Genomic DNA, 6,408 nt, shown 5'->3' on the forward strand with positions numbered 1-6,408 from the left:
TTCCCCTCTGTAAAATGGATAATCATACCTACCTCACCCCTTATGGTGAGGGGCAAAAGAGGGAACAAAGGAAAGAAAGCATTGGGCATATTGAAGTTCAAACAATATGACTTCCTTTCTCCTCCCTCCACAATTTTTTAAAAAACTCCCTTCATGATCTTCCCCTACATTGTATCACCAGAGTCTGAAGTGTGCAATGAAGCAGGCAATGGGACAATATAAGGTTATCGAAATGTGAAGCAAGGAGGTCTAGGATATTTGAAAAACTCTGTTGTATGAACAGGAGATTGTCTAGCCAGCTGATTTCAGAGGCATCACAGAGATTACAAACTTGGGGTGCTGGGATGCCCCTTCAACATCTCCTGACTAAGGCTTCCCGGAACTTCCCAGACAGAGGTAGGATTGGATGGGGGGGTTTCCTGCACTCTGTCCAATCTATTTTTAAAATCTTCATAACTGAGCACTGACCAGTGACAAAGCCTCTGAGACTAACTAAAATGTCAAGTCTCTGCCTTTGGATAGCATTTATCAACTTCCCGTCCTCACTACAGATATCAAATGTTTTCCATAAGCTATGATGGACAGTTAGAGTCAGTCCTTTGACAAATATTTGTTGACTCTGTCACTGGCACTGTGGTGGGCTGTGGGCATCCAGCAGAGAGGCAAGCAAGCCTTGCCTTTGTGAGCCTACAGAGCGATGGACATATCTGATGAATGGGCATTGGGAAATGAGTCATATATACCTTGAGAAATATCATTTGTTTGGTGGACAGAATCTTTCAATATATGAGGTCCATGGCAGAGGGAATGAGAAAGGAATCCTTGAGTGAAAATTTTGGAATCCACTGTTCATTCTGTGCACTTCATTCGACTGATGGAAAAACAGTCCCAAGCTAAAAGTAGCAGGGGCAAGTATGATGGGAAACAAGATAGCTTGCATCCTCTCAAAGTATCTTTGATTAATTTCAAAGGGAAAAACAGTAACTTTACAGTTCAAAAGCCTGGCCAACTCTGCCTGAAGTAATGAATAAGTCAGTATCGCTGGTAATGTGATAGGTAGACGTTGTGCGCCTCCGATGTGACACACTGAGAGGGACAGAAGAACCTCACTTCTGTGGTATTCCTTGCCCTGATTCTAATCATGAAGAAACATCAGACACACCCAAGTTGAGGACCATTTAAGGAAATAATTGTCACGTACTCTTCACAAATACCAAAATCAGGTAAGCGAGAGACTCTGCAACAGTTCTAGATTAAAGAAATGTCTTAGCTGTCATGACGATAAATGTAACACATGGTCCTGGATTGGGACATTAATAAGACAATGTTTATTTCTTGATCTTGATACTTACTCTTTTTATGCAGAAGACTTTCCTTGTTTTTAAGACCTATTCAACTGAAGTATTTCGAGGTTTAAAAAGATGAAGAAATTCCTGCCTTCAAAAAGAGGCATAGTATGGTGGGTTTCTGCCTAAGGAATAGGCACAGTGTGAGCACAGAAGGCTTCCAACCAAATCCCTGGGGGTAAGGGAAGACTTCCTGTAGGAGGTAGCATTCGAGTTGAATTGTGAAGGCAAGAAAGTCAGCTATACCATAAGGGAAAGGGGGTGCTTTTTAAATAGAGGTAACCATACAGGGACATGGACGAAAGCACGAGGCAGATTAAGGCCTCAGAGTTGGCACATGAAGGGAGTGCCTGGGACAGTGTAGACAAATAGATCAGGTTGGATTTTGAAGGAAGCTAAGGAACTCAAACATCTTGAAAGCTCAGGTATAGTGGGGATGGGGAGCAGAGACTTATGAAAGACTTTTAAGTAGAGGAGGCATGTGATCTTAAGTATTTGAAAAAGAGGATCTGGAAGCAGTGTAAAGAAGTAGATTAAAGGCCAGAGAAGACCAGAGATGCTGAATTAGGTCACTTAGGTAAACTCGGGCAATTGCAGCGAGGATGGAGAAGGGAGGAGAGATTTAAGAGAGATCGAGGGTGTAAAATGAACCGATTCTGGTGACTGGCTGAATGGGGGTGGGCAAGGAGAAGTCCAAAGTGACTCCTAATTCTCAAGCATGGGTATTTGGGTGAAGGGTAGCACTATTCACTTCCATGTCAAGAGCATTCAAGGAGGAAGCAGAGATTTAGAGGGGAGGGTAAGGTCAGCTGTTACCATGCGGTAGCTAGCCTGATATTCTCCAGTCACCTTGTGCCACAGGAAACCCAGCTAGAAAATTCAGCCTAAGACCCTCCAAATGGCCTGCCCCAGGTATCACCCAGAAAAACAAACAACAAACAAATAAACAAAACCAATAGATTAGATATAAGAGCAGTATATTATTTGTAATAATGGGGAAAAAATTGAAACACCTTAAATTGTCAAGTAAGATATAAGTAAGTTGGGGATACCTGGGTGGCTCAGTGGGTTAAGCCTCTGCCTTCAGCTCAGGTCATGATCTCAGGGTCCTGGGATGGAGACCCACATAGGGCTTTCTGCTCAGCAGGGAACCTGCTTCCTCCTCTCTCTCTCTCTGCTTGCCTCTCTACCTACTTGTGATCTCTGTCAGTCAAATAAATAAATAAGACCTTTTTTAAAAAAATAAGATATAAGTAAGTTGGAGGACAGCCTTGTCAGATTATCTAGCCACTCTAAAGTTGTTCTTCTTTGCAGAGTTTCTCAGGCCATGGAAAAATGCCAATGCTATCATGTAAAATTTTTTAAAAGCAGGTTTCAAAATTGTTAACTGCACAAACATCTTCCTGGAGAAAAACCTGGGGGGAAAAAAATCCTACCAAAAACATGTCAATGGTTGCCTCTGGGTGATAGGATTATGAGTAATATATATTTTCTTCTTCAAGCTTTTTGGGTACTTTCTAACTTTCCCACAATGACATTCATTACTTTCAGAATAAATTTTTTTTTAATGGCTGTGACCCCCCCTTCTACCTTATCCCTTTTTAATCCACCCTTCCTACTCCCCCTGAAGACTAACTGCCTTTTAAGCTTTATCTCTGAGAGTGAAATAAGAGGGCATTTAACAAATCAGGGTAAATTATCAGCTGGGCTGAAGAGGGGGAGAAGGTGTTCTTTCTCATGCAGGCAGATATGTTATTAGAGCTGTTGAAACTGTATATATTAAAGACTTGCATTGCCCTTATTGATTCTATGCTATGTTACCCAGAAAAGAAAACCTATAGTGGGGCCAAGAAAGTGTGAGCCTTGAAAGGGCAAGTTTTAATTATGAAATGTATTTATTTGCAAAACCTCTTCTCTTCATAGTCCAGCAGTTGTTGTAAAACTGTTTCAGAAAGCAGGTACTTCAGCAAGGAGACACGTGGGGGCAAGGGGCAATGCTTCATGCCTAGCATCTGATACATGTCAAATACACAAACAGTTTACATAGGATTGGAATACCCACTGATAAGCGCCATCAAACGTTCACAATTAGAGGGCAAGAAAAGTGCCAGACCGCAGATGTTCTCATTCTTTGGAAAGTTTGCTGTAAATGGCTCCCTGGTAAGGTTCCCTCAACATCTGTGATTTTCAACTCACAGAAATGTTTTACTATGTGCACAGGTTCCCCAACCTAATAATGATACCTTCTGCAAGCAGAGCCCTTTACCTTTTCAAAGGCCCTCCACACCTGTTGATTCACTCAAACCTTACACCCCTGTCCCCCTTCCCACTAGGATCCTTCCTGTTACTTCCAGTTTGCATAGGAGCAACAGAGACCCAGAGACTCAGAGAAGTTGCTAGAACTAAGGAAAGAATGGGAGACATTCTTGGAAACCCCTCTATGTGACTCTGACCCCTCACATGTGAGTTCTGTTATCAACTCCTCAAGGTTACTTGGGAAGGAGGGTGAATAAACTGGGGTGTGTGTGCTTCTGGCTCAACAGAATTAGAAGGGACCCCATTCTCCAGAATTCCAGGACCGTGCCTTTCCCAGAAAAACCCCATTTTTAAAAGCCAAGGGGGTGAGGCTAGGTGTTATTCTCTGGGAGGTAACTTAGTTTAAACTGTGAGCTTTCTGGGAGGTTTATCTAACCTGTGAGCTGGCTTTCTGTCTTGAGGGAATTCAATGCTAGTTTTGAGGGTTACACTGTCTGCTAGAGAAGGGGAAAACCTCTGCTTGGTCTCCCACACATCTTCTCCTTTGGAAAAATAGTTGCATCTTTCTCTTTCCCCACCTTTACTTCAATGTTCAGCAGAGTATTTGGTACTTAGGGGTTCTTAGTAAATATTCCTGCATGGAGTGAAGAAACAGATACTAGTAACAAAATCGCTAGCATTTTACCCAGGACTGAGCAAAGGACATTATCTCATTTAAATTTTAGAGCAACACCATGTGGTAGATATGGTTGTTGCCCCTACTCCATAGGTGAGAAAACTCCTAATGATTAATAAATGGCAAAGCCAGATTCCAGCTCAGGTTGTTCGAAGTCCAGGATCTTAGCCACCATACTGTATTGGATGGACAAATGAATGGATGGATGGATGGATGGATGGACAGATAGAATTAATGGCACTGGCAGTGAATGAGCTCTCCATGAACCCCTGCAGTACATTTGATGTGGTTAATCTTGTCTAGAGCAGGTCATCCCATGACTTTCCATGTTTGCATCCTGTTTATTTTCTTCATCATATATTACACAAGCTGCAATTACATGTTTATGAATTTGTTTTACTTTTTATTTTTTTAAAGATTTTATTTATTTTATTTGACAGACAGAGATCACAAATAGGCCGAGAGGCGGGGGTGGGGGGGAGTAGACTCTCTGCTGAGCAGACAGCCTGATGCAGGGCTTGATCCCAGGACCCTGAGGCCATGACCTGAGCCAAAGGCAGAGGCTTAACCTACTGAGCCACCCAGGCATCCCTACTTTTTCTTTAAACATCTGCCCCACTTGCAATATAAGTTGCAAACTCAGCTCCATAAGTGTCTTGGTCACTTTTATGATCTGCAGCACCTAGCACAGAGCCTGGACCGAGGAGATAGTTCCATAAATATTTTTGAAGTGAGTGAATGAATGTGGGCTCCCTCCTTCTTCAGGGCTGGAGGGCCTGTGAGCGTGCATACACGACACTTGTGAAAGACGGGCATTTTGCACGAATTTACTCCCTCCCCTGCTGATGCTTGCTTTCTGCCTTGGAGGTCATGTAGTTCGGGCAGTGGAGCTGAGATTCGTGGGAGCACATCATGGTTCTGACTGTGCTCCTCTCTGGACATTTGCACCCAGATTGCACCCAGGGCAAGCACTGATCAGAAAATAGCAGCATCTGCTGTGGCCAAAGTGACTAGGTGGCAGAATCCCATGGTGGAAGCATCTTCTCTGATTAGGTCAGCCCTGGCTTTCACAGCAGAGAGGTGTTGTATCAGGGACATCACTTGCATAACATTTCTGTTCCAAGGGCTGCTGGCAGGGTCTCCTCCAAGGCGGGGGCAGGGGGCTGGCTCCTAAAGCTTTCCTCCTGCATGCTTGAGTCCATGTAATTTTTCAAAAGAGGAAACCTCAGCCAAGGCCTCCTTTTTGCTAATTTTTGTTTTGTCTCTTTTCTTACTTGCCTAATAAACTTCTTTGCCACTTGAGATGAATCTGCCTTTTCTTCTGCAGGGTAGACCAGGTGGCAGAGGCTGGTCCTCTACAAAGCTAAATCAGAGCCTTTTCCTAGTTTCAGACCTCTGTAACCTTTACTAGAACTGTTTATTGGTTCAGAGGCCATTTGCCCAAAGGTAATCAGGAATGTAACAGATAAAGTAAACATAAAAGCAACCACAAAGGCCTTCACTAAATTACCAAGCCTCCGTAGGGTGATTCTAATGATTATGATACCAGACACTGACCTAATGCTTTATACATAGTCATACATTTAATCCATCTAACAGTCCTATAAAATAAAGTATATTACTACTCCCAAATCAGAATATAATCCAACATTCCTAGGATTTATCAGCCTGTGGGACAAAAGGAGTAGCATTAATGTTAATTCCCAAATAAACACTATTCTGGCCTGCATACTACTTTTTCCATATAACAATATATCTTGGAAATAAGTGCTTCCTCATTCTTTTTTATGATTACATACTATTTCCTTATAGGGGTGTACCATCTGAATTTAATCATAGGGATCATGGTGATTATGATATATTCATTTAAATAAGTATCAAGTACTTAACCTAAGATTAGGTCCATAGGAGCTACTCAAAAATTTTACTAAGGGAATTAAATTATTTGATAACTATCGGGTCTGTTGATTCTTAAAAAGAAGCAACCCATAAGAGGTTGAAGATTCAAATCAGTTGGGAAAGGATGAACCTTTCAATTAACAGTGTCATTATAACCAACAAATCATTTTGGAGGGAAAAAGTCAGATCCCTGTCGATTACAATATCCCTCTAAAATTTTTCATACTGAAT

This window comes from Mustela nigripes, chromosome 1 (assembly GCF_022355385.1).
Source record: "Mustela nigripes isolate SB6536 chromosome 1, MUSNIG.SB6536, whole genome shotgun sequence".
Taxonomy (NCBI): domain Eukaryota; kingdom Metazoa; phylum Chordata; class Mammalia; order Carnivora; family Mustelidae; genus Mustela; species Mustela nigripes.